Consider the following 25929-nt stretch of genomic DNA (forward strand, 5'->3'; position numbering starts at 1 on the left):
GAGATCGCTTAAGAGCTCCCAGGATTCGAATAATGTAAGTGTTCAAAACTATTATACTATTCCTTCATCTTTGTGCATCAATTATGTATATGTGCATCTTCTATATATGCACAATTTTTGTCTATGTACACTCAAAGTTGTGCATATATAAAATTTGTGCACAACTTCAACCTCCATATATACATAGCCTCTGTATATACCCATATCTTTCGTATATGAACAACTTCCGTATATGTGCATATACGAAAGATATGTGATACAAAATATGTGCATATATAAAAGTTATGTGACTTCCATATATGCACATGTCTTTCGTATATTCACAACTTCCATATATGTGCATATTTGGAAGTTGTGCATATACCTTTCGTATATGTGCATATATGGAAGTTTCACATATATTTTTCGTATATGCACATATCTAGAAGTTGTGCATATATTTAAAATATATGCATATATATGAAAGTTACACATATATGGAGCATATGTGCATATATGGAAGATATATGCATATAGGGAAGTTGTGCATATAGAAAAGATATGCGCAAATACGGAAGTTGTGAATATTTGGAGACTGCCATATATGCATATTATGAAATTTTTGCACAACTTTTGTATATCCGCAACTTCTGTATATGTGCATATATGGAAGTTGCACATATACAGTAAATATGCGCATATATGGAAGTTTTGCATATATAGAAGATATGCACATATATGGAAGTTGTGCATATAAAAAAGATATGAACATTTTTCGTATATGCGTAGATTCTATATATGTGCATCATTATATAGGCACAACTTCCCTAGATGTGCATATACAAAAGTTGTGCACAACTTCAAGCTCTATAAATATGCAGCCTCCATATATGTGCAACTTTTGTATATGCGCATATCTTCCTTATATATTCAACTTTTGTATATATGCATATATGAAAGATATGTGATATGGAAGATGCGTATATATAGAAGTTGTGTATCTTATGCATGCACATATATCGTATATGCACAACTTCCATATATGCGCATATATGGAAGCTGCACATATTTTGTATATGCGTAACTTTCGTATATGTGCATATCTTTCACATGTGCACAACTTCCACATATGCACATATATGGAAGTTGCGCACGTGCGAAAGATCTCATATATTCATGACGTGCATTAGATGTAAAAGTGTTTAAGTGAGATTGTGTCATTCTAACTAAAATATTTGAAACTAAATTAATTGATTGAATATATGTGAGTTATTAAATAGCCCATTTTAAAATGTTAAAATAGGTTAAATAATATAATATTAGTATGTGCCGAGATTCCCTCTATTGTGCCCCCTCCATCAATTCCTAATGGCATAAAGTTCAAGATCACCTTATACCAATTATCTGTGACAGAGAACAAGGAGAGGAATATAGCACATATTGTGTCACTATCGAGGTTGTAACTAAAAACAATGGTCAACTTGTAGTGTTTCTATCTTGAGCAGATCTAACAACTTCCATTGGAGACCCTTAAAACCTGTTTGCCATAGAGTCATAAGCTTCTTTGATACCATTAATCTAGATGAAGGAATAAAATGAAATACAAATTTAAAATAGAAACACAAAGATACAATGAAACTAAACTTCAATTAATAAATAACAAAAGTTGAAAACTGTTTACATGCAGAATGAAAGAAAACTAGATCGGGCGATGTAGTCGCTACCATCACCCAAGCTAGTTTTCTTTCATTCTACATGTAAACAATTTTTAACTTTTTCTATTTATTAATTGAAGTTAAGTTTTGTTGTATCTTTGTGTTTCTATTTTAAATATGTATTTCATTGAGTTCCTTCATAAATCCACATCTCTCTCTCTCTCTCTCTCTCTCCACCCTCAAATTATGTCATTAGCTCCCTCCCTCTCTCATTCTCCCTCTTCCCCTCTCTATCCCCTTCATCTTTGTCTCCCCCCCTCTCTCTCTTCCCCTCCTCTCCCTCTCTATCTCCTCTCCTTCTCTCTCTCTTCCCTCCTCTCTTCTGTCCCTCACTCTATCTGCATTTCTCTCTTGTCACTCCGTCTCTCTCTCCACCTCTATCTCTCTATGTCTTTGTTCTTCCCTCCTTTCCTCTCTCTCTTTGTCTCTTCCCACCTCCTCCCCATCCATATGATCAAGAATTGCGACTTTGTGTAATCAATAATTTATGTAAGGTATCATATAATAATATTTATAATGGAGATGATTATTATTATAATATACTGGAATAATAATAATAAATATTATTTATTATTATACCAATAATAATATATAAATAAATAACCTGTTAAAGAAACATAATATTTATTTTTTCATTAACAGACTAATTTCTTCTAATCAAATTGGTAACTCTATGTCTTACATTTTACATTTTGTATTTTATATTTTACATTACAGTGCATTTTACATTTTGCATTACATTTAACATTTGACACACACACACACACACACACACACACACACACACACACACACACACACACACACACACACACACACACACACACACACACACACGTTAATTTGAATATTAATTAAAACATATGAAACACGCGCGCGTGCACACACACACATATATTTCCCAACATTTAAAAAATGTTGACATAATTACATTATGTATAACATATAAAGCCTATGTATCATCTCAAGGGGTCAGATGAGAAGTAAGGATGTGCATGATACAATATAAATTAGAGTAATTAGAAAATTAGGCATATGTCCAACACAATAAAAAAATCATTGGAGGGTGTGCATGTAATAAAAAGTAATGCATTTTTTCCTTCGTTGTTGTATCCTACTTTTAACCCTTTATTTATGACTTATGAATACATCAAAGAATATGCCCTCATCCCTCAATATGATAAATACACCTATTCATTTTATTTAAAAAAATTGTGAAAATCCCATTCCAAAAAAAATGACCACATTTTAAAGAAAATGTGAAAGGCCATTCCAATCTAGGCATATATATTGGTGAAATATGAGAGCCTTGTGCATAAATTGTAGCCTCATGTAGTCGCTATCAATAATATTTCCAAAAATATTTTTACCATGAATTAACATGAAGAAACACTCTGAAGAAACTAAATGTATGGTGAGGCATATTTTATAGTCTCGAATGGTAATAACGTTACCAGTGAAGGGATTAGGTCATGGGATCTTTTCACATTTAGTTTTAAACAAGTGTAATATGCAGTGCTATTTAATACCAGTATCTTATGCAAAAACTAATTGACAACAACTCTGACAATCCACTTGTTGTTGTAGTCGAGTTGAATCCTTGAGACTTGCCATGGGCTGTCATGTGGAGCATTGAGACCCAAGCAATATCCATTTCCTTTGAGGCCAATGCATCTAAAGTAAAAGCTGCTATCAATGCTTCCAATTGATTCCTTGAGATGGGTTTCCATGAATTTTATTACAACCATGAACAAAAATAATTAAGCCACCAATTAGGACTATGTTACAGCTATCTGTAGTGTGACTAGGTCTTCCAGATTATGTGTAGAGAGGGTGTGTCGTGAAATTATAACCAATACCATCCTAGTCCCATGAGAGAACCATACAGGGTGAATTGAGACCAATTATGTCATGCTTCATACCATACATGTTTATGAGCCGGACAGTGGAATTTGAAAGCCACGAATTTAGGTGAGCTTTTCAAGTTACTAAGCTCATCCCAATTTCTCCCATGGAGCTCTATCACCCTACTCCCATTGCACCATCTCTTATCAAATTTCTCCATAGACTTAAAAGTAGGGAAATTTATAAACCAAATCAAGCCATGACTCTATGTAACTACATTTTGTGTAGGATAAGGAAACATAAAAGGTTTTGGGAGGGTCAAATAAATATTGTGAGCCTAGGAGGCCATTGCAGTTGCCAAAACATCCTACTAAAACTGGAGGTTGGGTAGTTTTGAGAGTCCACTCAATTGCAATGCCAAAGTTCCACCTCCGAGACAACTATAGAATACTCAAGAACGAGCAAATGGCTGAGTGTGATGAAAGGAACAACATCATAGGGATATTCGTTCTACATTAAACTTGCACCCAACTTTCGCTCAAATGACTAGCTTCCAATTGAGGTGGCGTTGGATAAAAATAACCTTGAGGGAGGGTGTTGGCTTTCCATGAAACCACCCTCATTCTGTGTCACACGAAACCACTACAAACTATCATGATCAACCATTATGATTCCGCGAGGCAAATTAACAGTAATGTAAAATGGATGAGATTGCATTGGTGTGGGCGTTGGTGGCTAGATTTGCATAGTTTTACTCACCATTTTAACCTATTCTTTTCACCCATTTCATGCCAGTAATGGTTAATCGATATCTTAAAATGCAGATGTATACCTCTTGTCATGTCTTTATGGATTATTGGTCAATGAAGCATAGATTATTACCTAAATGGCTTGCTAATTCAGTTATTTCTATAAGTTTGAAGGAATAATGACTAGGTTCATGATTCACCGAATGATACTGTCAAATTTGGAAATGCTATCCTTGAACATTGGCTACAATGGTGAATCAATCCCTCGATTGACACACTGCTATCCTTTACATTTTGTTTCGTTCTGTAAACCACCATGTAATTAAAGGCAAACAATGTTGTAATTCTAAGAACTGTATTATTGACAAAATGTATAAAGTAGAGTTGTAGGTTGTGAAAGCTATCATTGTTAAGAGTCGTTAAGGTTACAAGAGAAATAATCTAACTTTGAGTATGTAGCAACATACTTGTAATATTTCTTTAATTAATGACAATTTCATCTTCTGAGCATATTGTGATTCATTGATCTCGCCACAACCCTGATTAGGGAGTTGGGCCCACTCTCTTGACTAGGTGCTGCTGGATTAGATGTGTGCTTAGGTTTATTTCTGTGAGTTTATTGTTGCTGTGAATGTTTATCAGTGTGTTGCTATGAGTCCTAATTGCTGTTACTCTTATTTCCATTACAGTTATTACTTGTTGTTACTCTTATTTTCTATTATAGTTATTGCTTGCTATTACATATTGATGAATTTATAATTAATTTTCAATGGTGGGTAGGAAAACTGTGGCCTGCATATACAGTACACGATAGCCTTGAAATAATTGGTAGAATCCCGGGTTGACAATTAATGTGGAATTGGGTGAATTGCATGATTCATACTTGAACAACAACATTTTGGTGCTGTTGTTGGGGAGGCTATCAAAGGCGGAAAAGTACGACCAGTATTGACCATAGGATTGATCTCTCATTTAGGGGAAGGAAGCTTACACATTACTCCAGGTCCTGAGTATTAGATCGTTTGGTTGTTTGGTTTCTTGTTTTTCTTGTTTTTTTAGGATTATTCTCTCATCCTGGGGAAGGAATTTTTTATCACCTTGCTCCAGGTCTGGAGCTTTAGATTTCTTTGTTCTTATTTCATAAGTATTGCTCTCTCATCCTAGGAAGGGAAGTTTTATTTTTCACCCTGTTTCAGGTCCTGAGCTTGATTTTTGTGATTTGTTTATTTTCTTTCTCTTGTTTTCTTTAGGGGCCACTCTCTCATCCTGGGGAGGGAAGTTCTTATCCTACTCCAGGTCTTGAGCTTTTAATTTTCTTGAATGTTTCCCTTTTATTTCTTGATTGTATGAATAGAGACACCAATAAAAGGGGCAGAGGGAGACCCCCGAAAAGAAAAGGGGTTGATTTAGGCAGAAAAACTTACATCCAAGATATCATCTCAAGCGCTAAGTCAGGAGCATCATCACGAGCTGGTGTTAGGGTGAGATATCACATGAGATCTGGAGGGAAATCAGTTTCACAACTAGAACCTCCCCCAATAGCAGAAGTGCAATTTGGGGAAGAAATAGAAAGCAAAGAATCCGAGGAACTACATATTGCAAGTTCAGAGGAAGAAGATTTGAGGGAATTATTTGCACCATTTGATCAAGGGAGTGTTGTTAAACAACTTCAATCACCTGTTATAGAACAACCAGAGCCAGAACCTATTGAGATTCCAAGTGGGTTTTGGCAGATATTCATGGATTCTGCAACTTCTTCGATCGAATTTCCAATTGGAGATATTAGAGGTGATGCACCTATGAAGCCTATTCATTTGAAAACACTACCTAATTTCCATGGTCTTTCTTTTGAGGATCCAGACACATTCCTTTTTAAATTTGATATTGTTTGTTAGGGGTATGATTATATTTTTGATGTTTATAAATTAAAGATATTCCGCACTACTTTGAAGGGCATAGCTTTGAGATGGTTTATGGGTTTAGGAGGAAAATATATTGCTACATGGGATGATATGAAGACGATTTTCCTCAAGAAATATCAGGACTACTGCAAATCCCGAGATGTAAAGGAAGAAATTTTTAAGATTATGCAGAAAGAGGATGAGAATATGGAATATTTTGTGGAACATTTTTAATATAGTTTGCAGAGATCAGGCCATAGTGACCTGGATAACAATATCTTGAAGATCATCTTTCTCAAAGCACTGAGGGAGGAATCTCTGGAGCAATTGAACATAGTAGGGAAAGGAGATATATCAAAGGAAGAATTTGATACGATCTAAGAATTATGAATCAAGTGTTCACGAGGGGCTGTGAGACAAAGGCACGGAATACGAACTCTCAAAATATCTAGCGGTGGAGTTACAAAGGCTGAAATTAGGAATCTATTGGACAACTTGAGAACTAATATCCTGAGCACATTATGAACGCAACTGGACATGTTGTAGGCAAAAAATAAGCAGATGGGAGTAGAGAAGGCTATGTCTATTTTCTGCCCTCAATGAAGGAAGAAGCATCCGTTGAAGGAATGTCCATTAAATTTCGTGGAGACTTGTGTGATATGTGAATAAAGTCATTCCACTAGCACTTGTTCGTCTCTTCCTGGATTGAAGGCAGTCTTTAAGGCAAAAAATGAAGAAGCAGATGTTGGAAATAATACTTGGGGGGGGGGGGGGGGTGAATCAGTATTATCTAATCAATAATGACTTTTTCATTTCCATATTCAGATTCATATACGCTACTTCAGTTAAGGATACCCGCATATGTATGCAACTGTGTTTAATGAAACTAGCGTATATCCTTTAAACTTATGATTCAATTAGTTGATCTTCAAAGGAGTGCATCAAAACATTTTTAACCATATTAACAGTAAACAGGTGCAGTAAAACAGAACAGATCATCACACATAAGGAGCACACATGAACACCATGATATAAGGTGGAAACCCAATGTGGGTGAAAACCACCTGTCACAATTCGTCTCTATCTTCTTTTAATAAGAAACTTCTTTTTACAATAGTACTGGTGTAGTCTTATACCAGTACGTAGGCTTCTACCTGCAGAAGGCTACAACCTTCTTAGCTCTTGTACTAGCCGATCCATTTACTAGTACGTAGGCGCTGACCTACTGAAGGCTCCAACCTTCACTCGTTTTCCAGCTGCTCCTGGAAGGAAGCTACAAGCCCCTGGCTCTTGTACTGGCCGATATGTTTACCAGTACGTAGGCACTGACCTACTGAACTCTACGATATTCCAAGGACCACATTTCATACATTTTCATACTGGATCCATAAATACACAACAATCACCACTACATTACAATCATCAACTTATACCTGCATCATCAATCTCTGAATCACGCAATACTGAACCACTGAAACCAGAACACAGAACAGACAAGAGAACTCTGCAACAGTAACCAGATCCAATTGCAACTTCAAATATCATATCTCATAATGTATATGCTACTATGAAGAATCAAACCAACGTACATATGCTTTTTTACCAAAGCCAACCCGCGTACATATTTGCAAATACTTACTCATAACTTTGCAGCTGTTCCAGACATCAGTCATACCGTGATCATAACATTCATACATCAAAACATGCGTCAATAATTCAGATCTAGTCTATCCATGATCAAATCACATAATTATAATACATTCCAAGCCTTATGATCCCGATCCATCATCCATCATCAACAACATAGGTGCATCCTTGATTCAGCACAACATCACAAACCCATAACCAGTATACTAGATCTCACACTTCATCAGATATTCCTCACTTGCACACTTACCCTTGGCCTAATGATCTTCTCTTTATATATGTTTAGGCTTCTCTCAATACCATGGTCCAAAACCATGTTGAACCAATACCTTGGACCCAATACCTGGGGTCAACACTTCAGACCAAATACCATGGACCAATACCAAAATACCATGAACCAAATACCACAGACCAAAACTTAGTTTTCTGGCATGTATGCACCTTTCATTATGTGAACCTACGTGTGTACATATACACACCTTTTGTTCTTCTCACCCGCGTGTATACACACTTTCATCAAGGTTAACCTGCTTATATCTCTCTCTTGACCTGCTGTACTAATATCTGTCCTCTGATTGAGTTGCCATCACCTGTATCATACCTCTGAGTGAGTTGCCATCAAGGACAACACTTGTATCATAATGCCAACAATCTCCCCCTTTGGACTTGATGGCAACCACCACACCAAGTCACTCTCCCCCTTTGACATCAAGGGCAAAGGGCAGACCAAGATATTCTCTTCTTTGATATACATTCTACTGTCCATGCTCCCCCTGAGTACATGCTGAAGTTTCTTATTGAGCTCCCCCTTTGTACATGCCAATTTGTACCAATCCGTCCATGCTCCCCCTGAGCACATGCAAGGTCTACAAAAGCATAACATAACTCTATACATACATTGCCAATGACCTTCCTAAAGACTCATACATACATCAATCTCCCAACCAAGTGGGGATACACCATTTTTGACTCAAACAAAAGAACCATTACATCATCCATCCCATGCATAGTGGGGTAGCAAGATACATCATATGACTCACAAAGACCAGGGACTTAAACAAGACCATGATAGTTATTAGCAACTATCATACACCATATGATCTGCACTATAAGCATCTTAACCTGCAATCCATTCTCTTGGTCAATCAACAATCAGTAGCAAGATATGTCAATAAGTATCATCACCAAGGACTTCTAACCATAATGCCAACAATGCATTATTCGAAGCATATGCTCCCCCTGAGCCTGTGCCAACCATCATATACCACGACAGAACCATTTCTTGAGTCTGTTCTACTGCTTTTCTTCATATACGCAACCGTGTAGCGTCTAAATCACGTATATACGCGACTTATCTTCATGAAACCTGCGTATGATATTTAGAACACTAATGTTCCACTCTTCCAGCTTTCTCTGAGTCTATCATGTCTATGTACTCTGCCATGCCACGTCTTTTTGGCTGTACTTCCTTTTTCTTCCATATCTTCAACTGTGATGATGTTTTCTCCTTTTGGTATGGTGTCCAAAATATTCTCCTGCATTCCTTTGCTATATGTCCAAGCTTGTTACATGCATAACATATTACATGTCTCATATTCATCCTATAGCAGTCAATGGCTTTGTGACCAAACATATTGCAATTAAAACAATATCCCTTAAAATATCTGGAACGTGATGATCTTTCTGTGTGATGGTATTGAACCATTCTACTTTTGCATTTGGCTGTGACATGTCCAAGATTATGACATACATAACATTCAACATTATTCATCGGAGGAAATAATCGTCTATCACTTCCACAATTAGGAGCAAAAGATTTTCTTTGAGGAATTTCTTTCCTTGGTTGTTGATGGGGTTGTCCTCTCATCTCATTGTTGATCATTTTAGATTTCTCATTAGAGTTCCTTGCCTCACCTTGTGAGCTAGATTCACCTTCAAAAGATTCATAAAAACCAAGACCAGTTTTGATAGCAGGCGACCTTTGACTACTAAGAATATCATCCAAAATCTTAGTACTGTCTTGAAATCATAATAGTTTATCCTTTTCTTCTAATTTACCTTTCAAGATATTTACCTCAACCTGATATTATTCTTCCTTTTTCAGACATTTCTTCTTCAAAATTTCCTCAGACTTTCTTCCTTCTTCCATTTGTTGCCTTAGTTTGAGAATCTCCTTTTCTTGTTCTTCATTTAGCTCCTGCAGCATTTGACGAACTCTGAAGGCACATTCCAGCTGAGCTTTTAATATGATAATTTCTTCTTTGAGGTCACTCTCCCTTTTGCTAGGTAGATCTTGTTGATCTATGATTTTATCTGATGCTTCATTTTCTTGTCCATCTTCAATCTGAGGTGATTCAGGATCTGAATACTTGCTTCCACTCAATGGCAGGCTGTCATTGTTCCTTTGAGCTGTCTTCCTCTTTTGACGTGCTTTCTTTCCCATTGTTCTACGGATATCCTTCAAGCGATCAAGCTTCTACCAAAGGACCTGCTCTGATACCAATTGTTGGAAATAATATTGGGGGGGTGAATCAGTATTATCTAATCAATAATAACTTTTTCATTTCCATATTCAGATTCATATACGCTACTTCAGTTAAGGATTCCTACGTATATACGCAACTGTGTTTAATGAAACTAGCGTATATCTAGTAAACTTATGATTCAATTAGTTGATCTTCAAATGAGTGCATCAAAACATTATTAACCATATTAACATTAAACAAGTGCAGTAAAACAGAACAGATCATCACACATAAGGAGCACACATGAACACCATGATATAAGGTGGAAACCCAATGTGGGTGAAAACCACCTGCTGCAATTTGCCTCTATCTTCTTTTAATAAGAAACTTCTTTTTACAATAGTACTGGTGTAGTCTTATACTAGTACGCAGGCTTCTACCTGCAGAAGGCTACAACCTTCTTCGCTCTTGTACTAGCCAATCCATTTACTAGTATGTAGGTGCTGACCTACTGAAGGCTCCAACCTTCACTCGTTTTCCAGCTGCTCTTGGAAGGGAGCTACAACCCCCTGGCTTTTGTATTGGCCGATATGTTTACCAGTACGTAGGCGTTGGCCTACTGAACTCTATGATCTTCCAGGGACCACATTTCATACATTTTCATACTGGATCCATAAATACACAACAATCACCACTACAATAAAATCATCAACTTATACCTGCATCATCAATCTCTGAATCACCTAATACTGAACCACTGAAACCAAAACACAGAACAGACAATAGAACTCTGCAACAATAACCAGATCCAATTGCAACTTCAAATATCATATCTCATAATGTATACGCTACTATGAAGAATCAAACCAGCATACGCTTTTACCAAAGCCAACCCGCGTACAAATTTGCAAATACTTACTCATAACTTTGCAGCTGTTCCAGACATCAGTCATACCCAGATCATAACATTCATACAATAAAACATGCATCAATAATTCAGATCTAGTCTATCCATGATCAAACCACATAATGATAATACATTCCAAGCCTTATGATCCCGATCCATCATCCATCATCAACAGCATAGGTGCATCCTTGATTCAGCACAACATCACAAACCCATAACCAACATACTAGATCTCACACTTCATCAGATATTCCTCACTTGCACACTTACCCTTGGCCTAATGATCTTCTCTTTATATAGGTTTAGGCTTCTCTCAATACCATGGTCCAAAACCATGTTGAACCAATACCTTGGACCCAATACTTGGGGTCAACACTTCAGACCAAATACCATGGACCAATACCAAAATACCATGAACCAAATACCACAGACCAAAACTTAGTTTTTCCGGCATGTATGCCCCTTTCATTATGTAAACCTACGTGTGTACGTATACGCACCTTTTGTTCTTCTCACACACATGTATACACACTTTCATCAAGGTTAACTTGCGTATATCTCTCTCTTGACCTGCTGTACTAAGATCTGTCCTCTGATTGAGTTTCCATCACCTGTATCATACCTCTGAGTGAGCTGCCATCAAGGACAACACTTGTATCATAATGCCAACAACAGATCAACTATATTTTATGCGATCTAGTAAACCATGAAAAAGAGGGCAATTCCATTAGCACCTTTCTTAGTAGTTTCAACTCCCTCTCTGATTCAACCCATCAGCTGTTAGAAACTGTCATGAGTTGCAATGTTCAGGAATATGAACTAGAAACAAAACTAGACAACATTCCTGAAATTGTATCTCGTAATAGTGTTCTTGTAGAAATTGAACTAGGGAAAACATTGAATATTAATCCTGACCTTTCAAACTCCCAATCCAAACAACTACTGAAAGTCCTTTAGGAGCATAAAGAAGCCTTTGTTTGGGAGTATACAGATATGAAAGGCATCCATGCTGATTTATGTACTCATCATATATACATTAAAGAGGAATGCCTACCTATTAGGAAACCACAAAGAAGAAAGAATCCTACCTTAAAATTTTTTTTCAAACATGAATTACAAAAGCTATTAGATGCATGTTTTATTAATCCGATATCAGGCTATCAATGGGATTCCCCGCTAGTCATTAATTCTAAGAAGAATGAAAAATGGAAGATTTGCATTGATTACATGGAACTAAAAAAAGCAACTCAGAAAGACCATTTTCCCTTACCCTTTATTGACCAAGTTCTTGATACATTAGTCGGGAAGGACTTTTTCTCCTTTCTAGACAGGTTTAGCGGATACAATCAGATACAAATAGCTCCTGAGGATTAGGACAAAACTACCTTCACATGCCCTTGGGGAACCTTTTCCCATCGAGTCCTTCCATTTGGCCTCTGTAACACACCTGCTACATTTCAAGGGGAAATATTAGGAATTTTCTATGATCTAGTTAATGATAGTGTTGCGATTTACATGAATGATTTCACCCCATATGGGGATTCCTTCACAGAAGCATTGAAAAACTTAGATAAAGTACTTGAAATATGCAAGAAAACAAATTTTTCTCTTAGTACAGTCAAATTTCATATGATGACGAAGGAATAATGTCGGGACACTTTCTTTTAGCTGCAGGAATTCGGGTTGATCGTGCGAAGGTAGAGGTAATATTAAAATTTCCTACGCCTAAGACACCAACATAGGTACGCAAATTTATTGGTTATGCTGACTATTATAGGCATTTCATAGATTCTTTTTCTAAAATAGTATTACCACTTTTTCAATTTCTAGCTAAGGATACAGAATTTGTGTGGACATGTGAATGTGAAGCATCTTTTGCAGAAATCAAAGATTTAGTCTGCAAGGCTCCAATATCACGCGGTCCAGATTGGAAGCTCCCATTTAACATCTCTACTGATGCTTCTCAAACAATAGTAGAGGCGGTTTTGGGGCAACAAGAGGACAAGAAACTATACACAATTTACTATGTCAACAAGAATTTGACCCCTACTGAATTAAAATATATGGTAACTGAAAAGGAGTTCTTGGATATCATTTATGCTATTAATAAATTTCGGCATTATATCATAGGTTATCCTACTTTTGTGCACACTGATCATACAACTATCAGGTATCTGATGAATAAACCAATAACCCTTGGTCGGTCTACAAGATGGTTATGGTTAATTAAAGAATTCGATATTACCATTGTAGATAAACTAGGGAAAGATAATGTAGTTGCAAATTTATTGTCTAGGATGGATACTAGTGATGAAGGTACACCTGTAGAGGATAGTTTTCCAGATGAAAATCTTTTTGCAATTTCTACTCACACTTCATGGTAAGCAAATATTGCTAGCTATATTGCTATAGGAAAGGTGCCTAAACACTTGCCTTACATAGAACAATGAAGGATTATCCATCACAGTGCTCATTATTCATGAATAGAGGAATATCTCTTTTACATAGGATCTAACCAGCAAATCTAGCACCACATAAGTGGTGATGAATTTTATGATGTCTTGAAGCCTGCTCATGATGGCCCCTGTGGGGGACATTTTGCAAATAAGTAGGCAGGTCATAAGATGTTACAAATGGGATACTATTGGCCTTCTATCTTTTGTGATGCAAGGAAATATGTTAGAGGGTGTGATAGTTTCTAACGGATGGGTCAGCCTGTTCAGTCAGATGAAATGCCGTTATAGCCCCAATTAGCTCTTGAGCCCTTTGAAAAATGGGCTATCAATTTCGTTAGGCAATTTAATCCCCTTCACAACATAAATTTCACATTTTGGTTTGCACAGGTTACATGAAAAAGTGGGTAGAGGACAAGGCTATTGTGAAAGAAACATAACATGTTGTCTTAGACTTTTTATTTGAAGAAATTCTTGCACTGTATGGAGTTCCTAGAGAGGTAGTTTCAGATGGAGGGGCACAATTTACATCACATCTAATAGTAGGACTTATGAAAAAGTATGGAATCAAGCATAGGGTAACATCTCCATATCATCCTTAGGCGAATGGTCAATCCAAAAGCATAAACAAGGTACTAGAGAATATTCTTACAAAGACTGTAGCAAACCATTGTCGAAATTGGGTTGAGAAGCTTCCTGAGGCATTGTGGGCGTATAGAACAACATGGTCGAACACGACAAGGTTTTCACCATATGAGCTTGTCTATGTGACATACCCTTTGTTTCTAGTGGAATTCAAAATTAAGACGCTCAGGACTACCCTTGAAGTAGGTTTAGATCTTTTAGAAGCCTAGAAACACCGATTGGAATAGTTGAATGAGTTGGTTGAAATTCGTCTAGTAGTTGTCTAGAATACTGTTGCAATCTAACATCAGTGAACTAAATGGAATGATAAATTCATTAAGAAAAAGGTGTTTCAAAGAGGAGACTGGGCATTTCTATATGATTCTCAGTTTAAGGATTTTAAGGGAAAACTATGCTCCAGGTGGATGACACCATATGGAGTTTACATGGTGTTCGATAATGGGACTGTTAGACTTATAAAAATTGATGAGGCGCACACTCCTCTGATTGTGAATGGACATCATCGTCTAAGTACTCTGATGATGTTACTCCTCTGGTGCTATTACTCCATTGCGATTCCATCTAATTACCCCAGTACTATTACTCCTCCAGTGCTGTTACTTCATGGTGATTCTGTCAAAGTACCCCAGTGCTGTAACTCCTCCGTGCTGATTTTGGGTAAGTGTTCAATCTGTGTTGTTACTCTTCGGGTGATGTTACTCCCTCAATGCTGTTGCTCCCGTGATGCTGCTACTCCTCTGCTTCATTACTCCACCAAGGTAAGTCACTAGGTACGTCCCCAATCGACTTTGCAGATTTGAATTGATAATTCATTTGACATGACCTGATATGACCGAGGATGATCATCCCTTAGTTGGGGGTAGGTACTATAATAATTGAAAAAATATTCGATAATTAAATTATAATAATGACTCGTTATTATCATTATTGAACCTTGTGCTAAGTGCGTACACTCCACAATTTCCACCATACTTCGCACAGTTACCCATATGCATTGGGACTTGAAGTTAGTACTATTGTATTAATGAATGACCCTTTCCAATGTTGCGAAGTAATTACCACAATTACCATTCATTATTACCATTATCTGCCATGGATTTTTAATATTTCACCATTACCCTCCCAGATTTCAATCTCACTACACTCAATCAATGTCACAACTCTCTCACTAAAAATCTACCTGCTGACACTCCTCCTCAATGATCTACTGCCACTCTAAAGTGCTGTTACAAAGCTGTTATAGAATGGGTGGGTAGGCTATGAGACATGAACCAGAAAGCATAGAGAAAGTTCAACACAATGCAGATGTTTGGCAAGTCTTCTTGGATGCAGGATGGCATGTGTATTTTGAGAGGCTACAAGGATTTGACGAAGCTATCACAATTGAATTTGTGTTAAACCTAGAAGGAAATCATTCCAGAGTTTGTGGGTTGGATATTTCTGTCACGGAGGAAGTTATTTCAATTGTTAGTAGGTTGCAGCATGGAGGTTAGAAATGGTTCACTCAGAAGTCTCCTCTGCCAGAATTTCTGAAGTTGTTTTTACAGCCTGGGGAGACAATGGTCCAAAAAGGAAGAGGGTATGATCGTAAATCTCTGCCATACCCATGGGCTGAGGTGGCGTATTTTGTTATGAGGTATGTTACCTTCAAAGGTCAGTTTTATACACTATTTAAATACCATTTCAAACTCCTTGCATGCCTTTAGTTTCGGCATGCGCAGGTTCATTCTTTAGACATGCCATACTTTCTATGGAGCAACCTTCAATTAATGGTGCAGTCTGCCTGTCGGTCTCAACAACCATTAGTGGTTCTCACAAATCATGGATTGGTTAGATTATTGGTGGTGCATGCTCTGTTTCGAACCTTCATGGCTTGGCTATAATTCATCGAGCTAGTGGAGAAAGAACTTGTGGCTATGTTGCCTATAAGGGAGGAGGAAGAAGACTTACCAGCAGAAGAAGAGGCCACAAAGGATGCTGCTCCAGCATCACCTGTTGGCCCAATAGAAACAGATACAATGGAGATAGAAGAGAGTGTATTCAACCGTGCTCCACAAAAACCATCATTGATTGCAAATTTAAGAGGAGAATCACCACCCTTGGATGCAATTACAGGTGGTGCTGATACACAAGAAACAACATCACTTGTCCAAGCAATTGAAGAACCTTTGGTTGAAAATGTAGGTGGTGCTAACACATAAGAACCAACACCACCAGTCCAAGCAGTTGAAGAACATTTGGATGGAAATGTAGGTGGTGTTTCCACATAATAACCAACACCACCTACTCAAATGAATGTGGAACCTTTTGAATAAATAGGGGCCATAGTTGACACTACCCCACAAGAACCAATGTCGGTTGCTGGGCAGAAGGAAAACTTGGAAAAAGCACAGACAGAAGGAGAAAAAGGGAGCATAGAACAACCAGTGAACGTGAAATAAGAAAGAGGGCCTACATCAACAGGCATTGAGAGAATGGAAATTGATGAAATTATTTCTTGCTCTCCTCTTCTTGCGTCTTTGCTAAAGGGGCAAGGAAATTCTGTTCCCCTAGACGCATGCAGAAATAAAAATCTTCTCCCTCAATCCTAAAATTTGTTGGGACAGTTAGAGGCACCATTATCGACACTGTTACTCAAAAACCAGTGTTGATTGGTGAAATAATTGATCAAATTGAGGGGTTGGTGGTCGAAACTACCCCACAAGAACTAGTGATGACTGGAGGACAAAATAAATAAGTTATGGTTGATACTACTTCTATATAACCATTAGAAGAGGACATTGCTGATAAGACTAACTCGCAATGGCTAGAGACAATTCCTGAGCAGATGGAAGAGGATGGTCGGGCAACAGAGCAACTACAAGAATAGGGTGTCAAAGACACTACCCCACAAGACCCTGAAGTGAATGTAGAGCCACAGAGGGAAGACATAGAGATCTTGAGATCCGAAGAAGGAGATGGCAGGGCTGTTCCATGAGTCAAGGAACAAACAAAAGAAATCAGAATAAAACACGAACTAGATGATGACTTTGTCAACATCAACCCACCAAGCCCTGGACCAACTGGGAGACATGTGGAAGAAGTTGCTGTAAAACAAGAATTCATCGAGAAACATGCAAAAAGGAGACCCCCTCTTAAAGAAAGATATCAGTCACAATGTTGGGTCCCTATAATACTAGTGATTACCCCATTACTATTGTAGTTATACCCCTTATTTATATTGTTGTGCCCCTATTACCCCCATGTTGTTATTTTTGTGGCTTTATATTATTATTGTTAGGTCGGCTGGATTATATTGTGACTCCTTAGACTCCTATATATAGAAAGGAGGTTTTGTCATTTGAATTATCCAAGAATTGTTCATTTATGTAATGTAAAGGAGGTTTCCCCCTCGAAGAGGCTGAATTCTAAGGCGTTGATCTATCTTTTCTATCTTTTCTTGAGCTGGTTTCATAACATTTGGTATCAGAGCTTTTGATTCTAGGGTTTCGCTGCTCCAAACAGGTCATCGTGGAATTTTCGCTATAACTTTTTTTCTATGATGTTTCAGAAGTCACAAAAAAAACCCAATTGAGAAGAAATCGCGCTGAACCTTGGGTCCAAATTTCAGAGCTTTTAGCGCGATATTTGTGGAGATATGATCTGAGGAAGTTGGTCTTTTTGCAGACTCCTGAATTACATTCAAAACAGGTGACCTGGGGAAAATCGTCATAACTTTCTCTCTGGGGATCGGATTGAAATTTTGTAAGAAGTTACAGAAAGAGGATGGACTGTAGATTCTTGTATACATGTTTCAGATCCAAAGGTTGAAATAGTGACTCGTGGCACGTCGTACAAGTTCGCTCTACTGAACTAGTCTAGAAGCAAGTCACTGTGGGAGATTTCACATAACTCTTCCTTGGAGAATCCAATTTGGGTTAGACTTGTGGCATTGGAAAGAGGAAACAAAAGGCTACTAGAGGTCGCAATTTTAGAACTGGATGATCTGAAATTACAAAGATACATCAGATTCAATATTAGGCTTCTACAAAGTGAAAAAAGGTGTGTAATTTTTTTTTTTTTTAATTTTTGTGTAAGCTTGTTTTAACGGAATTCAAAGGGCATAGTAAAGCATTATTATCGGTAAATGATGCCCCGAGGAAAGAAAATGCAAACACCTAGTAAGGAACCTGAAAGCTCTAGCATGACTCATGAAGAAGAGGAAGAAATGCTACTTGATATATCAAAATTACAAGAACAAGTGCAACAAATGTCACACTTACAAAACCTAACAGAAGCTAATATAAATGGTGTAGAATCTAAGATAAATGGCATGGAATCTAAGATAAAGGGCATGGAAGCTAAGATGAATGATTCGAAGATAGATTTGAAGAGAGACATGGCAGATTTGAAGACAGGCATGGCAGATTTGAAGACAGATTTGACAAATTTTCTACAAGAAATACTTACTAATGGTGAAAAGGTTGTAAAGGAAACTCATGATGTGAATAAAAGTAATGCTAATCATGATTCCATAGACTTTAATGTTGGATTGAAGACCCACCATATTCCAAAAATCGATATGAGGAAGTTTGATGGCAAAGATCCCGCCACATGGATATTACAGATGGAGCAGTTATTCGATCTCAATAATGTGAAAAACACACAAAAGGTACGTATGGCAACTGTATATTTGGAACCAAATCAATTTGTATGGTATCAATGGCTTTGCTCTCGTAAAAAAATTATCACTTGGGCAATTTTTACGGAAGAATTGATAGCACATTATGAAGATACAAAAAGCAACACTTTTTTTAGCCAATTGATAAGTCTCAAACAAAAGGGTTCAGTAATGGAGCACATTGAGGAGTTCCAAAAATTGAACATAAGGGTAAAAGATATTCCAGAGGAGCATAGGATTGATGTGTTCATAGGGTCTTTAAAGGATAATATCCAACATGATGTTCGCCTTTGGGAACCTGATTCATTAGAGAAGGCATTCAGGTTAGCAAGAAAAATGGAAAGCAAAATTATGGCAACCAGGAAGCATACCACTCACAACTATAAAGACGGAAGTGTTGTTGCCCCTAGTCTTCCACAACCTATAAGGTTGACACCACAAAAATTGGAAGAAAAAAGAGCAAAAGGGCTTTGTTACAGTTGTGATAGCAAATACACTAAAGGTCATAAGTGTGCTGAGAAGAAATTATTCTACATAGATTGTGAAGAGGAAGAAGAAAAGGAGCAAGAAAGGTCAAAAGAAGAAGATATACTCCAGGAACAAAGCCTAGATGAAGAACAAATAAATCCGACCATATCTTGTAATGCATTGGCGAGAATTACCACTCCTCAAACCATCAAGATAGAAGGACAAATCAAGAAGAAAAAGGTAATAGTGTTGATTGATTCAGGAAGCACCCACAATTTTATTCATTGTAGGGTAGCAAAAGAATTGAATTGCTTCCTATATCCAGCACCAGAGTGTCAAGTGATGATTGCAAATGGAGGAACAATAAATTGCTCTGGAAGGTGCCATAATATCAAGCTATCCATGGGAGAATATGTATTGACTAGCCCAATGCTTTCCATTCCAATGGGAGGTGCTGATGTTGTACTAGGAGTCCAATGGCTACAATCCTTGGGTACAATAGCTTTTAATTTTCAAGAACTTTTCATCAAATTTTCTACGGAAGGAAAGGAAGTTGAATTAAGGGGTATTGCAGGGAAACCAGGAAAGATAATCAGCTCTAATGGTATGACAAAGCTTCTAAAAAAGGAGCAAAGAGGTGTAATTGCACAATTATGTTCGCTAGATGTTTCCACATTGGAATCATCTATTTCTCCAGATCTCCAAAAAGTCTTGGACAATCATTCCAAGGTATTTGAGACTCCCAAAGGTCTCCCACCTATGCGTGATCATGATCATGCTATTCATCTGATTCCAGGAAGTGTTCCTCCAAACATCAGGCCGTACAGATATCCCTATGTCCAAAAAAGTGAAATTGAACGTATGGTTGCAGAAATGCTAGAGGCTGGTATAATTCAACCAAGTCAAAGTTCTTTCTCTGCTCCAGTAGTATTGGTGCACAAGAAGGATGGATCATGGCGCATGTGTCCGGATTATAGGGAGCTCAACAAGCTCACTATTAAAGATAAGTTCCCCATTCCTGTCATTGATGAATTACTGGATGAATTGCATGGATCAATTTACTTCACCAAGTTGGATCTTCGTTCGGGATATCATCAAATCAGAATGAAGATTGAAGACATTCCGAAAACGGCATTTAGAACTCATGAGGGTCATTATGAATTTTTGGTCATGCCTTTTGGCCTTACCAATGCACCTTCAACATTTCAAGGTTTGATGAATTCAATTTTCAAACCATTCCTTAGAAAATTTGTGTTAGTATTTTTTGATGATATACTAATCTACAGCAAGTCTTGGAAGGATCATGTTGAACATGTTGACAAGGTGCTACAACTATTGGAGGAGAAACAATTATATGCAAAAAGATCCAAATGTTTCTTTGGAGTCCAGGAGGTGGAATATTTGGGTCATATTGTATCTCATGAAGGAGTTAAGGTAGACCCTAGCAAAATTAAAGCCATTAAGGAATGGAAAATCCCCACATCCATAAAGCATCTGCGAGGATTTCTTGGGTTGACAGGGTATTATCGCAAGTTTGTTAAGAATTATGGGAGAATAGCAGCACCTCTAACAACATTATTGAAGAAAGATGCATTTTCATGGACTCCGGAAGCAACAAAGGCCTTTGAACATCTTAAAGAGGCAATGTGCCAAGCACCGGTCTTAGCTACACCGGACTTCACAAAAACCTTTATTGTGGAATGTGATGCTTCAGGAAATGGAATTGGTGCTGTTCTAATGCAAGATGAAAGACCCATTGCTTTTGAAAGTCGTCCAATCAAGGGAAAGTTTTTAAGCAAAGCTATTTATGAGAAGGAAATGTTGGCAATACTCCATGCACTTAAGAAATGGCGACCCTACCTAATGGGAAGACACTTCAAGGTAAAAACGGATCATGATAGCCTTAAATACTTTTTAGAACAAAGATTATCCTCTGAAGAGCAACAAAAGTGGGTCACAAAGATGTTGGGTTATGACTTTGAAATCATCTACAAAAAAGGGAAGCAAAATGTGGTGGCAGATGCACTCTCAAGAAAGGATGAGGATGTGGAAGCATTGTTGTGCGCCATTTCTATTATCCAACCAGATTGGATAAACAAAGCAAGGGAGGAATGGAAGAATGATGAAGAAGTGTGGGCACTTATTCGAAAGCTACAACAAGATTCCAGTACATCTGATACATTTAGCTGGAAAATGATTCGTTATGGTACAAAGATCGCTTATACCTCTGTAAGAATTCCCAGCTAAAACAAAAGATTCTTATGGAATTGCACACTTCTCCCTTAGGAGGGCACTCAGGATTTTTAAAAACTTACCACAGGGTTAAGAAGGAATTTTTTTGGGATGGCCTTAAATCAGATATTCAAAAGTTTGTGGTGGAATGTTTGGTTTGCCAACAAAATAAAGTTGAAACAATTAAGACACCGGGTCTATTACAACCTTTATCCATTCCAAGCCAACGTTGGGAGGAGGTTTCAATGGATTTTATCACAGGTTTACCCAAGTCTGAGGGAAAGAGTGTCATCATGGTGGTAGTTGACAGACTTACCAAGTATGCACACTTTTGTGCATTATCACATCCATTTAAAGCCAGTACAGTTTCTACTGCATTTATGGAAACAATTCAAAAGCTACATGGAAACCCAAAGATTATTGTAAGTGACAGAGATCCCATTTTCACTGGAAAATTTTGGACAAAATTATTTTCTTGTCTTGGTACTCAGTTAGCTCATAGCTCATCTTATCATCCTCAATCTGATGGGCAAACTGAGATAGTAAACAAATGTTTGGAAGGATATCTTCGTTGCTTTGTATCTGATAAACAGACACAATGGGTCAAATGGTTGCCTTTGGCTGAATGGTGGTATAACACTTCCTTCCATACAGCAACAAAAATGACCCCATTTATGGCACTTTATGGGTATCAACCACCATCCATCACATCATATTTAAGAGAAAATTCTAAGGTTCAGGCAGTGGAACATCACATCGAACATCAACAACAAGTCCTCCAACTCTTAAAGGATAACCTCGTGTTGGCACAAAATAGAATGAAACAACAGGCAGATCAACATCGCAGTGAAAGAAGTTTTGATGTAGGTGATTGGGTATTCCTATGGCTACAACCATATAAGCAAATGTCCCTAAAGCAAGCTAAGAAGGATAATAAATTATCACCAAAGTATTATGGTCCGTACAAGGTGTTGCAAAAGATTGGTACTATGGCATACAAATTGGAGCTTCCTGCAGCTTCTCGATTGCACCCAGTTTTCCATGTTTCATGTTTAAAGAAGGTTATAGGCGACAAGCTCCCAGTTCAAACAATATTTCCAGAACTTGACGAGGAAGGAAAAATTATATTGGAACCGGAAGCAGTCACAGAAACAAGAACTCGATAGCTACGAAATCGATCAATTTCAGAGTATCTTATCAAGTGGAAGAACTTATCCGCTGAAGATTCCACATGGGAGGATGAGAATTTTATGCAGAAGTATCCAAAACTACTCAAGCGTTGAGGACAACACTTTTTTGAAGGAGAGGGGCATGTTGGGTCCCTATAATACTAGTGATTACCCCATTACTATTGTAGTTATACCCCTTATTTATATTGTTGTGCCCCTATTACCCCCATGTTGTTATTTCTGTGCCCCATAGAATGCCTCTATTGTTATTTTTGTGGCTTTATATTATTATTGTTAGGTCGGCTGGATTATATTGTGACTCCTTAGACTCCTATATATAGAAAGGAGGTTTTGTCATTTGAATTATCCAAGAATTTTTCATTTATGTAATGTAAAGGAGGTTGCCCCCTCGAAGAGGCTGAATTCTAAGGCATTGATCTATCTTTTCTTGAGCTGGTTTCATAACACACAATTAAGAGAAAACATGTAGTTGAAATTGGAAGTCATTAAATTGAGAAAACATGTACGACACTTACGAAAAAGAGTGAGGAAGCACAAGAAAAATGTTGTGAAGCCCTAAACTGCAACTGTTTCAGTGGAAGCACAGACCGAAGATAGGCCCATGACTTCAACGACTACACAAATTGAGCTGTTCTTGCATTTATTTGAGTCTCGAGAATTCATGATGGCTGGAGAGACCCAGAAATGACAAGTTGCTGCAACTTGTCTCCAATGGGGGTCCATTTCTTCCTACTTATTCTGTTAATTAACAAGTTATTTACCATATAAATACTGAAAATAAATACAAGTACATGCTAAACACAAACAGATCATCAAATGAAGGAAAAACAAGAACACAAGTGACACCGTTATTTTTGGACTAATGTCCCTGGAAAAACCCAATGCTGGAAAACCGGTGCAGCTATTTGAGGGTTTTATTATTAAGCAGTTTCAAAATACAATCTAGGTGCCAGAAATGGACTCACCCAACAGAGAATGCTCTCGACAGTAGTACCTCTTAGTCAGAGACAGATATTTCGGCTAAAAACCCCGGATGAACAAACCCACAACTCTCAACTCCAATCTGCCCCACGAAATCTCCTAACGTGTCCTCTAGGGACTGCATCAGCCTCTCTGGCCCAACGTCAACCCAACTAGCCCTATGTCAACTTCTGGAGCCTCTGCGTCACCCACACTGGCTCTCCTCAGGCACTCCGCAACTCCTGGCTACCTCTACATGGCTTTTGGTTGCCTATGCGTGGCCTCTAGCTGGCTCTGCGTCCTTCTCTCCCGGCTTCTGCGCTGATGCTCCTGGTACCCTCTCTGCCTATCTGCTTTTGTGTTCACTACCCTTCAGTTGCAACTCTAATCACTCCTTTGATTTCCTCAGCAAGCCCTGCCCCAAAAAATCGAATTCTTGATCACTCGGTGTATTCTCCAAGTGCCCCTCAAGCCTCCTCTTATACTTTTCTCGTTGACAATTCAACAACCGAGATTAATTCCCTAATCAACGACTAAGATTAGATCTGGCTTGATTCATGACTTTTGGACTATTCTAACTCAGTTTTATATTAATTCACTTTCATATTTTATTTTCCCTAAGTTTAGACTTAGGGACTCCATTAAAAATATTAATTATTTTAATATCTCCCAAACTGGTTAGATTCTTCCCAAACCATTTCTGGGTATTGGAGATCTCATGTGCTTTAGCCTCTCCACCAATTTTCGTGGCTAGATCACGTCTGATGCTACCCCAAATCAACAGGCCGGTATCACCAAGTTTGATGATGCAAATGGTGCAGGTGGCAGGAATTCCTAGAAATGTACTCTAATTTTAACAGAGGCAGATTCAGCTAAGGGCTTTACTACGACAGGGTTAGCTGCTGTTGGTCGAAACCACTACAGTGTGTTCCTTCTCAGAGGAAAGTTGCTGAATGTAAGGGAAGCTAGCCATAAACAGATCATGGAAAATACTGAGATTCAAAATACCAAGCAAACCCTAAGATCCAATTAGTGAAGGAAAAACACTATTCAACAAATCCTTGGTTTGTAGCATGGAAAGGAATATGACAGTGTCAAATCTTTGAGATATGTCCATCTAATGATTATGACAAATAAGGATCATGATGGTTCTCACATCAAAGGATCGCTAATCAACTTCATACACTCTTTCTGGCCATCTCTACTTAAGATTCCTTCATTGCTCATTAAATTAATCACTCCTATAGTCAAGGCAACCCATAAGGATGGAAGGACATTATCCTTTTATGCCATGCCTGAGTATGAATCATGGAGAGAATCTCTGGGTGGATCAACATCAGGCTGGACCATAAAGTACTATAAAGGTCTTGGTATAAGTACTTCAAAAGAGGGAAAGGATTATTTCAAAAATTTGGTCAAGCATAAAAAAGACTGGCTAAGAGAATTTGAGCCAGGAACATATAAGGACCAGACGAAGACACTTATCAAGTACAATGACCGTGTAAACAAGGAATTGATCCTATTTTCCATGGTTGAATTGCGAAGATCCATCCCATCCATGGTTGATGGATTAAAACTAGGGCAAAGAAAAATTCTGTTTTGTTCTTCCAAGAGAAATTTTGTCACACCAGCAAGGGTTTCTCAATTCTTAGGAATTGCCTTGAAACATTCTATTTACCACCATGATGAGAAGTCTTGCCAACACAATTATGGTAATGATGTGAGATTTTGTTGGAAGTAATAAAATTAACCTTCTTGCTCCACTTGGCCAATTTGGTGCTTCATTGAATGATTATGATGTGAGAAGCTACTTGCAAAATCAATATTTTGCAGACTTGGGGTTGCAATGCATAGCCAGAAGCTCCATTGAAATACGTAGTACCTTTGCGATGGATTGGGTTAAGTAAATGACTACTCTTGAGCCACATACAAATATGCCTCTTGATATGCTAGGAGATCAATATCTAGGGCCACTATTGTAGTTGAAGGTACTGAAAAAGAACATTGGGCAACTTATGATTGACATAAAGAACATAAATTGCAAGAAGCCATCAAGATGACTAAAAATCTACCTGATTTGATTTCTAATATCAAAGAAGGGGAACAAAGAGGG

This window comes from Pinus tabuliformis, chromosome 6 (genome assembly GCF_031772625.1).
Source record: "Pinus tabuliformis cultivar Carrire ecotype Pingquan chromosome 6, CPIR1, whole genome shotgun sequence".
In the NCBI taxonomy this organism is placed as follows: domain Eukaryota; kingdom Viridiplantae; phylum Streptophyta; class Pinopsida; order Pinales; family Pinaceae; genus Pinus; species Pinus tabuliformis.